Raw genomic sequence first — 19,378 nt, 5'->3', positions numbered from 1 at the left:
TAACTGTAACAATGTCAGTATATTTTTTACGTTTATATCTTGTTTACTAAAAATTTTGACGTTTATCATTTAATTTACTGACAGTGACATACGCGCATTTTGTTTATGTTAATTGGAATTTATAACTAATATTGTGTTTGTTTTTCAAGTTATAGATAGATAGATAGATATGTTTATTGTTTCTAATGAAAAATCATATAACAAGAGGTTGAGTACAAATTATTACACATAAATAGTCGACGCTTAATGGAGATTTAGTTACAATTATTCATTTAATTTAAATGAACGCAATCTGAGTGCATTAATAAAAAAAATGTACACAGTTCCTTAATCTCAGTGGGAGAATGGGTTGTATTTAAAAACAGAAAAAAGCTCTCGGTATTCTCTACAAATGATCGAATAAGGGGTGATCTAAAACACGAGTATAATGGACATTACAACAAAATGTGGGAAAGAGTCTCTAATTTGTGTAAATTACATATTGAACAATTTTCAGTTTGGTCGATGTGATACGAAATCCCTTTATAATAAAATTTTATGTAAAGTTTAGAGCAAAGTCTGATTTGTGAATAAAGTCTTGTAATATATATGGGAGTTTTTATTTGTAAATAGCTTTGCGGTTGCCTATTGTGTGAGAAATGTTTATAGTACAAAGAATAGCGAGAACTTGTTAATGCTGATAAGTCATCTTGGAAGAGTTTTTTTTTTCATTTTTAATAACAAACCGTTTCTTTGATGCCTCAGTAACCCCCATGATAAATTTTCCCAAGTTTCTTTTGCATCAATTTCAGAAAAATAATTTTTTAGCTGAACTACCCAGTTATAATTCTCATTATTGTCATTATTGTTACATAGCTGACGAAGACGGTTATAACAAATTCTTGGATACCTAGAGGAGTCCATAAGTAAAATTCTCTCAAGCCAATTAAGTGATATTTTAAAAATTAAGTATTTTAAGTGAACTTGGCCAACTTCTAGCCTAACATAAGTATTGGGGGTATTTTTTGGTAGATGCAGCAATCTCTTAAAGAAATTAGTTTGAATTTGTTCTAGAGTACTTGAGTAGCGCAGACCCCAGACAGATATACACTGAGAAAGACAGTTTAAAATAATGGAATTATATAATGTAATTCTCGTCTCCCATGAATTTACTATTGCATTAGACAAGAGGTTCATTACTGCTCCTATAGACTGCTTGGCTCTAGCAATCGTAGTAACGGCCATCTCTCGAAATAACGAGGAACTACTAAACGTTACACCCAGATAATTAAATTTATTAACGCTTTCAAGTTTTTGACCATTTAGTAGGAATCCTCGCTCTTTGGAGAAATGGCCACCCCTCGAGAAGACTAAGATTTTGCTTTTGGAAGTGTTTATAGTCAGTTTATTCTGTGAGGTGTAGGTTTCCAATATTCGTAATTTGCGGGTCATGTCAACTTCTGATTCTCCTAATATTATCAAATCGTCGGCATAGAGTAATAGAAGGATATCAGTATTACCATTAATATTAATTCCCTTTGCCCCTGCCTCCCTAAAAAAGGCCACCACATCTGAAAGAAAAATTGAGAACAAAGTCGGGCTTAAGCATTCTCCTTGAAGAACACCTTCCGTTATTTTATATTGTCGTGACAATTGTGAATTTGAGCGAACCTGGAAGGTAGCCGATGCGTACAGGAATCTAATTAATCTAATAAATTTAGCGCTAATGCCACACTGAACAAGTTTGTTCCATAACAAGATATGTTCGACTGAGTCAAATGCTCTTTGGAGGTCTATAAAAGCAGCGAAGACTTTTCTTTTCTTAAGTCGCAGTTGTAGCTGAACAGCTGAAGTGAGGGTAAATATATTATCTAGACATCCCCTGCCTTGACGAAACCCATTTTGACATTCTGGAATAACGGAAGTATTGTCCAGCCATATCGTTAATCGATTAGATAATATCTGCGTGAATAGTTTAGTTAAACAGTTTACTAGAGCAATTCTTCTGTAATTCTCTGGATCTTCACGGGAACCTTTCTTGTGCAACATTGTTAATATAATATTAGACCAGGCTGAAGGCATAGTTTCGGTATCTAGAATAGGATTGTACAAGCAATTTAAATATAATAGCCAATTATTTGGGAGGTGTTTCAAGAACTCAAATGTAATATTATCTAGTCCGGGGGCTTTGCCATTTTTGCATTGTTTTAGAGTATTGCTAATTTCTTTAAGATATATAGGGGCGTCCAAAATAGGACAACGAACGTCAAAAAAAAAGAGTATTATCGACAATTTTCTCTTGTGAAATATTATTTAAAAATAATTCCCACGTGTGAATATCTAGATTAGTTTTAACTGTATTTCCCTTAAAATACTGGATCGTTTTCCAAAGTTTTTTTGATCGCGAACGTTACTTAAAGCCTGCGTAAAATTGTTTGTATAAGATTTTTTCTTGTTATCAATCATTGTCTTATACTGCTTTTTACTAACCAAATAAGCATTTTTATAATTTGGTAGAACGTTGTTGATTTTTGTTATTTTCAAATTTTGCTGAACAAATTTTTTTGAGTTGTAACATTCCTGATCAAACCAAGGTTTATTATTTTTTCTGGAGTTTTTTGGAGTATTAAATAATTTTGAAGAAGAAGAACTGGTAGATTGCAACTCTTGAATACCCTTTTCTTTAGATTTATTGGTATCTTTTTGTTCTTCAACACACCACTGAGTCTTGCTACTGCTGCGCAAGTCATTCGGATCCTTCTAGTTATCTCTGCCGTTTGATTCTGTTTGCCTAAATTGATCGTGTGACCCAATTTGAATATTTGCCTTATAATTCTTACTGTACTCAGTAATAGGCTTCGTCTCTCATTTGTCTAATATCTCCATTTCTTATCCTGTCCTATTATGTCTATCCGCACATTTTTCTCCGTTGATTGATTTTAATTTATGTTTTTTTCTGAATTGTCCAGTTTTCCCTTGCGTGTTTTTATTTTAGTATGGCTACCATGGTGTTTACAGAACCCTCAAAAAATGAACTCTGGGGGTTACAGCACAGATAATGGTATAATGATTGGTGTTTAAAGAATTCATTAACATTAAGAACATTCTATTAACATTATATTTCATAGAATTAAAAAAATTAAAATAACGAAAAGCATTTAACCTTTACACACATGTAAACTAGTAAATAATTATACTAAAATAATAAAAACCTTGCCATGACTTATGATGATATTTTTTTTATATTGTTAGGTTTTTCTATTGTCTGTAGATACACTTACTAGTTTTTATTGTGTTTATACTTCTCGATATATTTAATTATTAGATATTTGAAGAAATATTGTTAATATTATGTTCGTTAAAATGAAAAATTGCCAGTTTTGAGACTAGTGGTGAATAACCAAAATTTATGGAAAAAGATTAAACAAGCCATATAAAACTTTGTTCCTCGCTTCCATAGGTTTTAGAATACGAGGTAAGCTTTTTCAATTGTTTCTTTCTGCTCTTATTTTAGACGGAGAGCTAGAGCCGAAAAATCATCGTCATAAGTAATATGGAGTGTGTCCTATGAAATGTGTCCATTGTATATTGATAATTATGATCCCTTTCAGGCTGACACCTCAGTGGATACAGGACACAGGAAATAGCAATAAGGTATGAAAGGGGACAATTGTTGCAGTCACTAAAGGTTTTCACCTCCGAATTCGTTTAACCTCCATCGATTTGCATGAAAATTGGTGAGTAGTTAGAGGATACCTCAAGAAACAAAAGTGACATGCTGACAACTTACGCTTTTACCCTGGGGGTGAATGCCACCCCTTCTTGAGGGTGAAAATTATGTTATTAAAAATAATCCCACAAATCCATAGAGGGGCAAATTTTCAGCAAAATTTGTTATATCAAGTTATTAAAATAAATCAATACTTTTTGAGTTATTAAAGATATTAAAGATATTAAAGATTTGAATTTTTCATGAAAAATGCGGTGAAAAAATGTAAAGCGGTTTTTCATAAATAATTCAAAAACTATAAGTTTTAACAAAATAGTTATGTAAGTATACTTTTTCAAAATTTGTGCTCCATAAATTTTTCCAAAAAAATATTTTTGAAGATATTCTTCTTTAGCGGCGAATCGATTGAGGGTAAAATTGTACATTTACCGCGCGCCTGCGCACACTGACAGTATGTAGTTCATTGCTAATCTTTCAAGATAGGTATGTATGTATCTGTAACCGTGCAAATAAGTCATTAAAAGAATATATTAGTGGTTTTAGGAAATGTATTATTTATTATAATTCTTGTGTTTTTGGATTAATAAAATATTATATATTTATAAGCTTAACATTTTTACACTATATGTCGCCGTGTTGTGTAATTATATCCGAAACTTACAAGTGTATATCTAGTGCCTCGATGGAGTAGTTAGAAATGCGTTAGCACTGAGATTGGAAGGTTGCGGGTTCAATTCCCGGGCAATCCATATTTTTTTTATTTTTGGTTGTTTTAATAAAAATTTTTTGAAAGTGGTAGATAAGAAAGTTATTTTGATTTTTAAATAAAATACAAATAACCTTTTAAGTATATTTACTTCGTTTAAATTACCTATTATATAATAGAAGAATATCTTCTTACGTGCGTACATAGTACACACACATTCTTTTTTTTATAATAACCCCATTAATTTTTATATCAGGTTTGGCTAAAACAGTTTAATAAATAGTTTCAAGGGCTATAAAATAGTAGTATTAAACTTAATGTTTTATATCCCTTATTTTTAGATAATATAAAAGGTTAACGAGACCCGGTTACATGATTCTCGCAATAAACTTTTCGTTTTAAACGTTTCTCGATTATTTGTTGTCCTACAAAAATAATAAAAAAAAAAAAAATATATTTGCTAAAGAAACAACTAAAATTTGATTTTTCTATAATTTTTTACGTATATCAATTATTTTTGGAGTTGTTATCAAAAGAAAATGAAATTTACAAAAATTTGAAAAATTATGATTTTTTTAAATCATTTTTTTTTTCAAAAATATGCTTTTTAGACCGGTCAAAATTTTTGAGGTTATTTGTTGTGCTAAAATAAAAAAGTCTTATAGGGACTACTACAAATTTTAATTTTTGTGGAAATAGCGTACCTATGTTTTATTTCTCACTTTTTCCCAAAACATTCGAAAGGGTTCTCTTATTTTCATCATAACTTGCTTAGCTTTGATGCTATTAACTTCTTCTGGAGCTCACTTGATACGTATTCTTGAGTAATTTGACAAGTGTTTAGTAAGTTTGTATATTTTATAAAATGCATGGTTTTCCCGTTATTTAATCTTGAATACTTAGATTTGAGTACTAGCCGAAAAAAATATGCATTCAATCACCTATAATTCACTTTTAATGAATTCTAAAAGGTTTTTCAAGTAAGAAATTTATTCGATTTTTTATTATCTTTAATTTTGGTAATCATAAACTTTTTTGGTAAAACTTAGATATTATAGTGTTTGAATTAATTATGAAAAAACGTACAACATGCATTTTTTTCCAGAAAAATTCAAATCTTTGATCTTTAATAACTCAAAAAGTATTGATTTCTTTTAAAAGCTTGATATAACAATTTTTCCAAAAAATTTTTCCCACTATCGATTTGAGGGGTTATTTATAATAAAATCATTTTCACCCCCGAGAAGAGGTGGTATCCACCTCCAGGGTAAAAGCGCAAGTTGGCACCATGTCACTGTTGTTTCTTGAGGTATCTGCTAACTACTTACCAATTTTCATGCAAATCGATGGAGGTTTAACGAAATAGGAGGTGAAAACCTTCAGTGACTGCATTCATTTTCCCCTTTTACCCCTCATTGCTACTTCCTGTATCCACTGAGTTGTCAGCCTGCAAGGGATCATAATTATCAAATATACAATTGACACATTTCACAGGACAATCTCCATATTACTTATGACGATGATTTTTCGGCTCTAGCTCTTAGTTTATTTATTTTGAATAATCCATTCAATAATTTTACATTAGGTAACTATATTCAATAATATCAATTATTAGTTCACACTATTCGTTAACTGACGTTGGTCAAAACATATTTTTAAATATTTTTAAAATGTCTAAAGCCACCAAGTTAACCCAAATGAAGGTAATACCTTGGATCAAACTAGAGTTGACGCAAGGTACTCTGTCCCTCAGTAAGACACTATGGGACAGAGCTACTACATATAGATATACGACGGAGATACCAGGTGGAACAACGTCAGGTCTACATAAAAAGATCAGAAGCTGGCATAGTGCAGAGGAATAAGGATTTTCTCGGGACACTCAAAGGTCCAGGTAGCTGACTACTTTTTTAAGTATTGTAGACCTATAAAAAGGAAATCTACCTGTTTCCTGCCTAGAGTTCGCGTTCGTTTTTTAATTATTAACAATCTAGTGCAAAAATCGCGTTTTTTTTTTTCGATTTTTTGTACTCCATTCAAAAGCTAAATAGTTGACATAAAATTACAAAATTTAGTTTTTTAGAACATTGAAAATCCTTCAAAATGCCGATTTTTGAAAGTTAAAAAGTTAATTTGTTGGTACGCAAACTGCAAAATAAGTGAAAATCGTTATTTGTTAATAATTTTGACTAAAACTACCTTAGAACTTTAGCGTTTTACCCAAAATTGGATATGGCGTACTTACAAACCTTCAAAATTTGAGACCGATCTGTATTATAATATGAACCCTCTGTATAAATCATAATTTAAATAAGATTATTAAACTTTAGGGTATTGAACAGATATAAAAACAATAGTTTATAGTTTTGTATCACATGTTTATTATGCGTGAACTGCTGAGCAATCAGTATGGGGAGATAGACAGATAATTATTATTTGTAGTAGTCAGTATTTAAGTAATGTGAAGGTAGGTCGTTACTGTTATATGTAAACACATTGTTATGATTAATCGTTGATGGAGGTGATTGTAAAAATATAATGTATTTGAACCAAGATAGAGAGTTTTAATTAGTTTGGACCTAGAAGACATTAACATCACACTATTTGCGGCAGATCCATTAAGTAGTTTAAGAGTTATTCTATTTGTTTATCCCAGAAACCTTTATTTTGCAATAAGATAAGACAGAAAATAATGATGATAGGGTAATTCTGAGTATGCTAAATGAAAGTAGAAGAGTGATAGTATCAAAATGTATTAAAAAAAGATAAAAAAATAATTAATATAGTCAAAAATCCTAATGCCAAATTTTTGAAATTTTGTAGTTTATGAACATTTAGAATAACTTAAAAAATGTTGTCCGTAGAAACAATCCTTTTATATATTCGGAAAGATAGTATTTTAACACGAATTTCCAAATAAAAAAAATTAGCCTGGGTTCATTTGGGACAAAGTTAGCCACATATTTTTTTAATTCACAGCTAATTTGTTTATAATAATTAAGGGATCTTATTAATGCCATTTTAAAGAATGGGATTAGTATTTTTTCTTAAAAAATTTGTACAAACATTGAATCTTCAGAGCACCCTCTACGATTTTTCAAAAATGTAGTTCAAACGATTACTAGGGGGAACCTACAAATCTACGAGTTAAAATACCGAAAAAGCAATTTCAAACGAATATAATTTTCTGTGTCTCCGGATCAACTCAATGGATTTTGATCTTTCTTTTTTTAATTTTTATGTAATTTCTACGTACATTACAAATATGCAATTTGTTTATAAATTTATTCATTAATAAACAGTCTAATTTGTTTAAACAATTCTTGAAAAAATATTTTTTTACAAGAATCTATTTTTTTAATCATAGTATCATTAATGATAATAGAAAAAGTTAAAGTGCATTTTAATAAATAAATGATTTTTATTAGATAATTTATTTATTAAAGTTTACCTTAACTTTTTCTATGATTAATAACGATAGTATGATTAAAACCGTGGATTTTTGGGGAAAAAATATTTTTTCAAAAATTGTTTAAACAAATTAGACTATTTATTAATTAATAAGTGTCTAGACAAATGACATATTTGTAATGTACAGAAAAATACATACAAATTAAAAAAGAACGATCAAAATATTGTTCTGAAGCTATTTCCTTGTGGCATTTTTATAATTACGTATTTTTTATGGGAAATAAGCCACAATTTTACTAAAAAATGAATTTATTAACGTTTTGAAGCCCAAATCGGGTTTCGTTGTCAAAATACAAAATACTATTAAAATAAAACAAACATGTTGTTGCTAAGTAAAAAAAATCTTCTAATAATTTATTTAATCTGACTCATTTATATTGGCAATTCAGACGTATATTATACATTTTAAAGTAGAAGACTTTAAAATGATATCGCCAATATTTATGAGTTGCGTTCCTGGGACGACTTTATTAAAAGATAGTTCATTCGATTACATGAAATCAATCCCAACTCAAGAATATCCGTCGTAAAAAAATCATAGCATGTGATCTGTCTTTAAAAAGACAACCAAATGCAACGATGACAGTAAAATTCTCGCGTTAGAGATTCCATAGTAAATCACGAGGGAAAACCAGGAAAAAACCTCGTGATACTATCCCGACATCGTAAGTATTTGGTCTTACATTTAATCTACCTTCAAAAAAAACTAATACCAAATTCTGACTTTAATATGTTTAAATCATAAATAATATTAATATTACATAGATATACAATAAGTAATACTAAAATATAAATTTTGTACTAACTCGATATGTTATTGACTTACTAATCGTGGTATTTTCTTTCTATTGACTTCCTCTTTCAGTATGGGTAACCACATCCTACTGAATTCTACCGAGGAATTTGCGACACAATTGGTTTCATTTAGCATAATTAGAGCCGCTTCTTTGATTTTTCTCTTTTTACTATCTGATTCTTTCAGGACTATACTTGAATCTCTCCACTGAACTCTATGTTCATTATCCCATGCGTGTTGACATATCTGAGATCTATCAAATTCTCTGTTTTTAATATAAGACTGATGTTCACTTATTCTAACGTTTAATGGTCTTGATGTTTCACCTAAATAAAATTGTTCGCATTCACAAGGTATTCTATAAATGCAATTCTTTGTTCTTTCTTGTTCATTGTTAGGTTTAGTTTTAGATAGAATAGATCTCAATGTGTTTGTTGTTTTGAATGTTGTTGAAATGTTGAATTTATTTCCTATCGTTTTAAGTTTCTCGGATAGTCCTTTTATATATGGTATTGTTATTTTCCTCGTATTATTTCTTGTGAATGTTATAGGATCCCGTTCTAAGTTGTTCTGTTCCATTCGATCTAATCGTTAATATGTTTATTAATGCTTCGAAACGTTAATAAATTCATTTTTTAGTAAAATTGTGGCTCATTTCCCATAAAAAATACGTAATGATCAAAATATATTCAGTAGATACCGGGATATAGAAAATGATAGTAGTTTTAAGTTGCCTTTTTTAGTTTTTGAACTCGTCATTTGTCGACTCCCAGCTCCCCCTTCACTTACCACGACTAGTCACCAATTGAACTATATTTTTAAAAATTCGTGTAAAATACCAGATTTTCTAATATGTAAAATGATTTTTTCTACGGACAATATTTTTAAAGTTATTCTAAATGTTTATAAATTACAAAATTTCACAAATTTGGCATTAGGATTTTTGACTATATTAGATCTTTTTTTTAGTACATTTTGATAGCATCAGTTTTCTACTTTCCTTTGGTATACGCAGAATTGCCCTATCTTCATTATTTTCTGTCTTATGTTATTACAAAATAAAGTCTCTGGCTGGAATAAACAAATAGAATAACTTTTAAACTAATTAATGGATCGGTCTCAAATGAGGGTCTTTTCCTAAATCTTCTTTATAGGCCATACTTTACTATCGTACATCAACGCACGTCTCACCACACTCTTGTATAGCTTTCATTTCAGCCCTTCCTCGATCTTTCGATCACAGAGTATCCAGTTTATTCGCTTCCAGTTAAACCAAACAACATATATCCTGTGGAAAATTTCTCGATCTTGTGTCCCATTTTCCTTTATGTAGAAGCCAAAGTATTTAAATTCTCCCATAGTTTTTCTCCAAGCAATTCTATATCCCTAGCCATTCCTGTTCCTCCCAGTTACATTCACTTTTCGATCTGCTAACTTTTAGTCCTCCCTCTTCAATAGCCCTTCTCCAACACTCCAACTCCTACTCCATTTCTTTGCTCTCCATTTCTCAAGCAAATATTTTCTACACAAAAAATCAACCTAAATTCTGAGTACAAATTAAATAACAAGGATTGTGTTCATTCATACCATAATTAACCAGTGATTTATATGTTTAAAGGTTATTAGACCAGGGCGGATCTGTTTTGAGGTGGATGTGAGAGGTGGCATTCGGATTTTTGCAGATGAAGTTAGGTGGTAACTTCGTTAATAATAATTGACTTATGCTCCTTCTCAAATATGCCCGGAACATTAATAAAAAAATTAAAATATTTAAAAATTTCGAAAAACATAGATTTTTTTCTACTTAATGGCTTATAACTTTAAAACGATTATTATCCTTATTACCCGATATTACCCTCCCGATTATCCGATATTACCGTTTCTGCAAAATAGCAATAAATACAAAATAAGGGGGCAAAATAAGCCTGATTTTTTTAACGTTTTTCTACCACTTTGGTTGCACTTAGAACCTTCGTAATTCTCTAAAAAAAAATACTTATAACATACTTAAACAGTCTACCAAAGGGCCTAGCCGGGTAAGATGGTGAAAAGTGCCCCCAGCTCGATTTAAATTCCATATAGGCCACTTTTTAGCACATATAGAGGAACTCACTTTCTGAAATTTTTAGCCCCCTAGGTGGTCACGTGACCCCCCTAGAGCCTAATTAGGCATTTTATGTTTTTATTTTTTATCTCAGCCGCATCAAGAGCTAGCCAAAAACTTTATTTAAAAAAGTTGTAAGTTTCAAAAAGATCTATATGAATTTTTTTTTTTTTGACGGGAAATTCGAATTTTTAAAACAATTTTAAACTTTAAAATAACTCTGAAAAAAAAACTAAGACACTCGTTCTTACGAAAATCAATTATAATGTATATTTTTGCACAATCTTTCATGCTGAAGTTTTTCAGATTTTTAAAATTGGTGAAACGTACCTTTAAAAATAAAAAACCGCGTTTTTTCGGTTTTTTTTCGTTTTTTGATACAATTTTATACATATTTTTCAAAAAAGCTAACACTGTCACTAGAATAGGTAAAAACTGAAAAATAATTGCGGTTTGCTTAATAAAAATTTTTTGTAACGCCATCGATTTTCAAGATACAGGGCGTTGAAGAATACAAAATTTTACACATTTTTTACGATTTTGCTGAAACTACTGGCAACATTGTAATAAAACTTGGCGGGATTTAAGAGGTAGTTATTGTGCATGTTTTGACATACAATTAAGGATTTGATATTCATCATTGGCGCGCATAGGGGTAATGGTCTGAACTTTTTAAAGCATAAAGATAGTACGCCACTGACATATTTCAAATTAACAATGGTTTTTGAATTTCTCGTTCAATTTGTGACAAAAAATGTATCTTCTTATTTTTTCATCCGACGCGCCATTTTTATTCAAAAAATAAAAGATCTTAATCCTTACAAAGTATTCGAACTTCTATAGTTTATTTTTTAACCAGGAGGAGTAAACTAAAAAGACAGATTCACACCCAAGAAAGTCGCTAGAATAATAACCAAATACATCTTCTTTTTTGGTTGATCTAGTCGGCCCTCAACGGTAATCCATAAATATGATATTAAATTAATACGTCCCTAAAGAGTCCCAAAAACAATGGATTTTTATATAAAAGCAGACTAACAATCTAAGAATTAAAGGAATAACACATAAAACACAAAAATCGCCGATATAACTTAATTAACCTATGAAATGTCACTAGTGTCAAAATTTGATAAATGTCATTAGTGTCAAAATTTTATAACAGTGGAGTAAACTTGCCTGGGGTTGGACCAATTACAAACAAGCAATACAGCGCGGTAAATTTGAATCACTCCTCTTGGTTAAAAAACAAACTATAGTACTTTCTACATCTACATAATAAACTCGTACATCCATTATTATCAAAATTAATTCGAATATTTTGGAAGCGTTAAGATATTTTATTTTCTGCAGCAAAACGGCGCGTCGTATGAAAAAATGAGAAGATAGATTTTTTATTGAAAATTGAACGAGGAATTCAAAAATTATTGTTAATTTGAAATATGTCAGTGGCGTACTATCTTTTTTTCTTTGAAAAGTTCAGACCATTACCCCTATGCGTGCCAATGATGAATATCAAATCCTTAGTTGTATGTCAAAACATGCACAATAACTACCTCTTAAAACCCGCCAAGTTTTATTACAATGTTGCCAGTAGTTTCGGCAAAACCGTAAAAAATATGTAAAATTTTGTTTTCTTCAACTTGAAAATGGATATCGTTACAAAAAATTTTTATTAAGCAAACCCCAATTATTTTTCAGTTTTTTACCTATTCTAGTGACGGTGTTAAATTTTTTGAAAAATATGTATAAAATTGTATCAAAAAACGAAAAAAAAAAACCGAAAAAATGCGGTTTTTTATTTTTAAAGGTACGTTTCACCAATTTTAAAAATCTGAAAAAATTAAGCATGAAAGACTGTTCAAAAATACATATTATAATTAATTTTCGTAAAAACGAGTGTCTCAGTTTCTTTTTCAGAGGTATTTAAAAGTTTGAAATTGTTCTAAAAATTCGAATTTCCAGCCAAAAAATAAAAATTTTTTTTTTCATCTAGATCTTTTTGAAACTTACAACTTTTTTAAATAAAGTTTTTGGATATCTCTTGATGCGGCTGAGAGAAAAATAAAAACATAAAAAGCCTAATTAGGCTCTAGGGGGGTCACGTGACCACCTAGGGGGCTAAAAATTTCAGAAAGTGAGTTCCTCTATATGTGCTAAAAAGTGGTTTTAAATTGGGTTGGGGGCACTTTTCACCATCTTACCCGGCTAGGCTCTTTCATTAAAATCTACCTAATAGATTTTGCATAATAATTTTGCAATCTAAATTTTTTTAAAAAAGGTCAAAAATTTTTAAAGTCTTTCTGAACAAAAAGTAAACAATTTAAAAGTGGGCTAATTTTTTTACATATAAACAAGCGCCCTACCTACCTAATACACTTTACAGAATTAAAATCGGATTATTTAAGCAACCTCAGCAATGTTTTAAAATTATAAACAATTTCTTGGCTTATAAACAAATTAGGGCTGTCGCCAGGGAGGGGGTACAAGGGTCTCCTTTATTTAGATAATATTACCCAAGTTTTTATATGTATTTTGACCCGTAGAACACAAATTTTTTGGATAACAGTTGATCCGGATGTCGATAAGATTGTTATAAACAAAGAACTTGAGGAATTACATAACAGCAATTTTTCGCAAAATAAAACATGTTTTTGTATTTGTTGGGTAATTCTACCAAAACAAGTTTTTACAAGTTTTTTCGTAGGATGCATAGTTTTCGAGATAAATGCGGTTGAACTTTCAAAAAATCGAAAAATTGCAATTTTTGACCCCGAATAACTTTTGATTAAAAAATAAAATAGCAATTCTTCTTACAGCATTTGAAAGCTTAAGTCAAATTATACCGGTTTTAATTATTTGCATTGTTAAAAATTAATTTTTTTATTGTTAAACAAAGCTATTTTTTATCAGCCAAAAAATTGTTTATATTTAAAAAAAATGCTTAGGCCGCTTTAATAATCCGAAATTAATTCTGTAAAGTGTATTAGACAGGTACAGTGCCTCTTTATATGTAAAAAACTAGCCAACTTCTAAATGGTCTACTTTTTTGTTCAGAAAGATTTTAAAAAATTTGAACTTTTTTAAAAAAATTTAGATGGCAAATTTATTATGCAATATGCAAATGCAATATGCAAATATCTATTAGGTCGATTTTAATGAAATTTGGTAGACGATTTAAGTATGCTATAAGAATTTTCTAAGCGAATTACTAAGTTTCTAAGTTCCACCAAAGTGGTAAAAAAACATTGAATAACAACAGGCTTATTTTGCCCCATTATTTTGTATTTATTGCTATTTTGCAGAAAGGGTAATACTTTAAGACATTTTTAACCAGTCGTACATCATACAAAATTCAATTATCTTTATTTTATTTTTCTACGAGAGCAAAAGTTTTAAGCAAAGAAAATAAAATTTTCTAAAATTATAAGCAAAAAAGTAGAAAAAAATCGATGTTTTTCGAAATTTTTAAATATTTTAATTCTTTTAATAATGTTCCGGGCATATTTGAGAAGGAGCATAAGTCAATTATGATTATTGAAGTTGTCACCTAACTTTATCTGCAAAAATTCGAATGCCACCTCTTACATCCAAAAATAGACGTTTTTTCACATCAGCCCTGGTCTATATTACTTTTGTTTAGAAATGTTTTGTTTAGAATATACATAGAAATGTAGAACTAATTTCATTCAATGCTAAAAGTAATACATATACGCACAAAATGTAATTATTATATTTTATATGGTGTGCGTCTTGAAGGATCCCTCATTTATCTGGTTGTGCGTGACCTCAGCCAGAGTAATGTCATACAAATTAAAAAAATACGTTTCTTTTTGTTTAGACGTCGAATCTACAACCTGCAGGATTTTTTAACAAGCAAGGATACAAAATAACTTTATTAATTATAGAAATATTAATAATATTGTTTATATGTTTCCTTATGAAAAGAAAAATACAACCTAGTATGGTTTTTATTCACGGAAAACAAGTTTGGTCAATCAATCATTTAATTCATGGAAACCGGAAATTACTTAATTACTTTTGTCCTTATTTTAATACTTAAGCAATTTTAAACTGACTATTTTACATGACCAAGAAATGATGTCTCACCCTGAATAGTATAAAGCATTTGTACTAGGTTCTATTGGGGGATGTGATATGTGATGAAACATTTGATATAAACAAGATGTCCCCAATGAGCAGTACAAGCCTAAATGAAGACATAATAAACATCAATAAACACGTGACCCGTCAAAATAGCCCGGTCAAAACAGCCCCGTCAAAAAAGCCCCGTCAAAATAGCCTGCACACAAAATAGCCCCGACAAAATAGATCGCACACAAAATAGCCCCGGTCAAAACAGCCCCGGCTAAAATAGCCCCGTCTAAAACAGCTTCTTATAAACAATTACATAATTATTTATACAAGGTGTCCAAAAACTTTTTTTAATTTAAATTATTTGACAAAAAGGAAGAATGTATTTAATTTATTTAATTTAAAATGCATTTTACTGTTGCCCGAAAACAGAAAAAAATGTTTATATCATAAATTAACATTGAATTCCGCTTAACTTAAATGTTCAAACTTCCAAGAGGCAGGAAAGACAGGACTCGAGTTCTCTGAAAAGACAATTTTTATTTAATGTGGTTAAGATAAACATCTGAATAGAGGATAATTACCATTTCCGAAAAAATGTATTTTTAAGGAATTATTTCATGATGAATTCTGAAGGGAGCTTTTTTTTCGGGGCTATTTTGTCGGGGCTATTTTGTCGGGGCTATTTTTTCGGCGGGCAATTATTCTGCGGCTATTTTGTCTGCAGGCTATTTTGTCGGAGCTATTTTGTGTGCGGGATATTATGTCGGGGCTATTTTGTCGGAGCTTTTTTGACGGGGCTATTTTGACGGGGTACCCAATAAACATCATATAAGAAAACATGACAAAAAACGATGATATGATGTAAATAGAACAGCTGGAGAAAGATAAATGGAGGAACAATATAGCGTTAAAGGGTCTAAACCTAAACATGAGCGCTACACAATCGGTCAAAGAATCACTGGAGAAATTTATTGAAACAAATCTAGAGCTGCAGGTTGAACTGATAGGAGCCGAAAGAATTGGGAAAAATGTACAGAGTATTGAAATAAAAGATATGAAAGAGAAAGTAAGAAACAAAAACAAACTAGAAGATGTACAAGGACAAAAAATTTACATATAGTCCGATTTAACAAAGAAAGAAAGGGAAATATAGGCCATGATCACAAAATGGCGAAGGATGGAAAAGCGATGAACGATGATAGGATACAAATATGGAGATAAATGGAAAAGTAAAAACGAGACTGCAATAATAAAAAATAGTCCAAACAGGAATAAACTCAGAAAAAATGACCTCAAGAAACCGAAAAAAAAAAATAAAAAAGAGTATAATGGGATTTATCTCATTATTTAGATCTTTTAGAAATCCTTAAATTAACTAAAGTATTCGTTAGATATTTATTTATAAAACAATAAACATCACTTACATCACGCATATTTGTTATAATTCCACGTTAAAGACTAGTAAAGAAGTAGAATTAACAAGTAAGTTCGAATGAAGGAGTTGTATTTTTTAAACCTCTGAAATTAAAGTAAAGTATAAAATACAATTTCTGAGTATAGATTTTCGCGAGTCATAAGGAAAGAAATAACTAAGAATAGACGATGTTTAATAATTAGTGAAATGAATTGTATATATTTGTAAATTTTGTTTATATATTTTTTTTTGTAAAAATTTGTATAAATCTATACATATAACGTAATCAGTTGATGATGATAGTAAGAAAATTTTCTTCTCTTCGGGGAGGAAAAAGGAAGCACGGTACATGGCTCAAAAAATTTTCTTTTCTAAGGGGGATGATATAATGGGATTTATCTCATTATTTAGATATTTTAGAAATCCTTAAATTAACTAAAGTATTCGTTAGATATTTATTTATAAAACAATAAACATCACTTACATCACGCATATTTGTTATAATAATTGCAAAGTAGAACACCTTAGCTAAAGTCCACGTTTTGCTTAGATCAACAAGGTCGATTATTCATTTTGACACACTAACGAGAATATATACAAACATATTTACAAAACAAAGTATTTGATAAATATGGGAACACGATCAGATTTGAGTCATTAGTGGGTCAGTCGAATTAGTTAGTTAGGTTTGGGAGGTTGCTGCCGTTAGAGCAGAATAATGTTCTATCCTATCAACTGAATACATTTATATGGTATTACTTCAATCAAATAAAGTAGTTATGAGCACATAGTGCCTTCCTGTTAATCAAACCCCGCTTACCACCATAAGAGGAACTAGATGCAATGACAACAATTTAGAATCACAAACTAAAAAATAAATAACAATGAAAAGATGCAGACAAAGACAGGACTCAGAACAGGGAGAAAGGAGAGATTTAATTGGGAACATGGAATGTTAGAAGTAATAGAAATAGCAGACAGAAGGCAGAACTGCTTGAGGAAATGATAAACCAAAAAATACAAATACAGGAAATAACTGAACAAAGTTATATGGAAAATATTTATAGAAAATAAATAAAGGATACTGATTATTTTTGTCAGGAGTAGACACAAAGGATAGGGAAAAAGAAGGAGTGCGAGCAATAATAACGCACGAAATAGGTTCAAAGATATTGTAGAAGAAAATTATGTCTATTATATCACCTAAATATTTAAAAAAATATTTTTAAAAACTAAAAATTCTTTTGGAAAGTTATTGTTACTTTGAATTTATAAACAATTATAATAACTTCTATGAGTGGTTGCACCAACAGATCTTAAGCTTAGGATGTGCCTTAAGCTCAGCTTACGAAACATACGCATTGCTCCATTGAGTCTAAAGCGTCGTTTTCAGGCTACGTCTTATTGTACGTTTTGTGTGTCATGCAAAACGAACGACAAAACGTACGTTTTGTGAATATTTATTTTTTTTTTATTTATTTATTGTTCATACATATGACCTGGCCTCTAGTGACTATGACTACGTTTTGTGAATAAGCGGATTTAATTTTTTCGATTCGACAAGACGTACGTTTTGCTACGTTTTATTATACCGGGTGTCCCAATAAGAATGGCTCTCGGCCATATCTCAGGAACCGTTTATACTACAGCTTTGGGAAAAAAAATTTTATAACAAAAGTTGCCCCTAGAAAAGCCTGGAAATTATTTTCATAATTGTAAGTCCATCGCTAGAGGGCGTAATTGAATATCAAAAATTAAAAAATCGAAATTTTACAAAATTTGCCTAATGAAAGGGCACTTGAAATCCAATCATCGTATTCTTCATACAATTATGGGCATATTTTATTTCACAAGTTTAAGTCTACCTGTGCAAATAAGAGGTGGGGGTGAGTGGGAACCTTGTTATGAAAAAATCGCTGTAAGTCCGGTTCTGCTTAATCGATTTTTGCAAACTTGGTCTTGTTGAAAACAGCTCTTTTTCGTCAATGTAATAGTTATAATTTGGAAACAGCCTATTACGTATAATGCCGGCTAGGAGACGCTATTTATTTTCTTTTTAGAAATCTAGTTTTCTTTGGAAAATACTAAATACAAGTATGTATTTTTTTCTGTATTACAAAATTAGACCACATTAGCAATAGAATACCGAAAACCGCATGTCTATACCTTTTTTCTATTTCGAGATATCTTAAGAAACGTGTAAATTTTAAACATAACTGTTGCTGTCATATAAGTGGAAATATATAGAAGCAAGTAGTGTGCTATGGAAAAAACAACGAAACATTTTCCAGATGTCACCGTATATAATAAACCAAAACAAAATATGAAAAACTCTACTACTGGGGTGACATATATTCTAGCCGCAACAGTTGCATTTCTTATGCATTAAAAGAATGTGGCTATCATGTCAAATGCTTCTTAGTTTGTAAGAATCATCTTGAATTTCACTCTGTATAAATTTTATATAAAATTTAATAGAAACAAACCGCAACAAACCATCAATGAACAAATTGTTTGTTTTACTGATTTGACACATAATTTGACACATGATGACTTCTTGAAGTTAATACTTCTAATAGTTCTATTTTTTCTATAGCACACTACTTGTTTCCACTTTGACTTCCTTAACTTAGTTTACCGGTGACAATAACAGTTATGTATTTATCTTAGTTGGGAATAGGATAATTACTATTAAAATATATTGAAATAAAAATTAAAAATTTGTGTATAAAATCTGACGTTTTTACATTTTCTACGATTCATAGAGAGAAAAGCAAATGCGCGGAGGCAACAATTCATAAAAATTTACATATTAACACTATTTTTTTGGTATTATTTTAAGTATTAAAATTAGTGTAATATTTAAATAAAAATAAAATTAAACTGTTAAAAATATATTTATTTCGATAAAATCATAATAATAAAGTATAACTTCTTACTCGCGTACAAAGTACACACACTCTTTTTTTGTTATATTTTATAGTGTTATTTGTCTTATTGTTGTTTTGATTCATTATATACGGTGACGTCTGGACAATGTTCCTTTGTTTTTTTTACGTGCTCCTACGTGCTTCTATATATTT

At 30.1% G+C, this 19,378-nt stretch overlaps 1 protein-coding gene across 1 annotated transcript in view; it reads left to right on the top strand.

Moving 5' to 3' along the window:
* Positions 1-3,273: 3,273 nt before the first annotated feature.
* Positions 3,274-19,378, top strand: part of LOC114327062 (phospholipase B1, membrane-associated-like) — a 112,304-nt gene continuing 96,199 nt past the window's right edge. Inside the window, exon 1 of the mRNA XM_028275567.2 lies at positions 3,274-3,454. The gene's annotated coding sequence lies outside the window, so the exon portion shown is untranslated. The remainder of the gene's footprint in view (positions 3,455-19,378) is intronic.

This window comes from Diabrotica virgifera, chromosome 6 (genome assembly GCF_917563875.1).
Source record: "Diabrotica virgifera virgifera chromosome 6, PGI_DIABVI_V3a".
Lineage (NCBI taxonomy): Eukaryota > Metazoa > Arthropoda > Insecta > Coleoptera > Chrysomelidae > Diabrotica > Diabrotica virgifera.
Note: the sequence above shows the minus strand (reverse complement) of the source record. Positions and strands in the feature narration are given on the sequence as shown.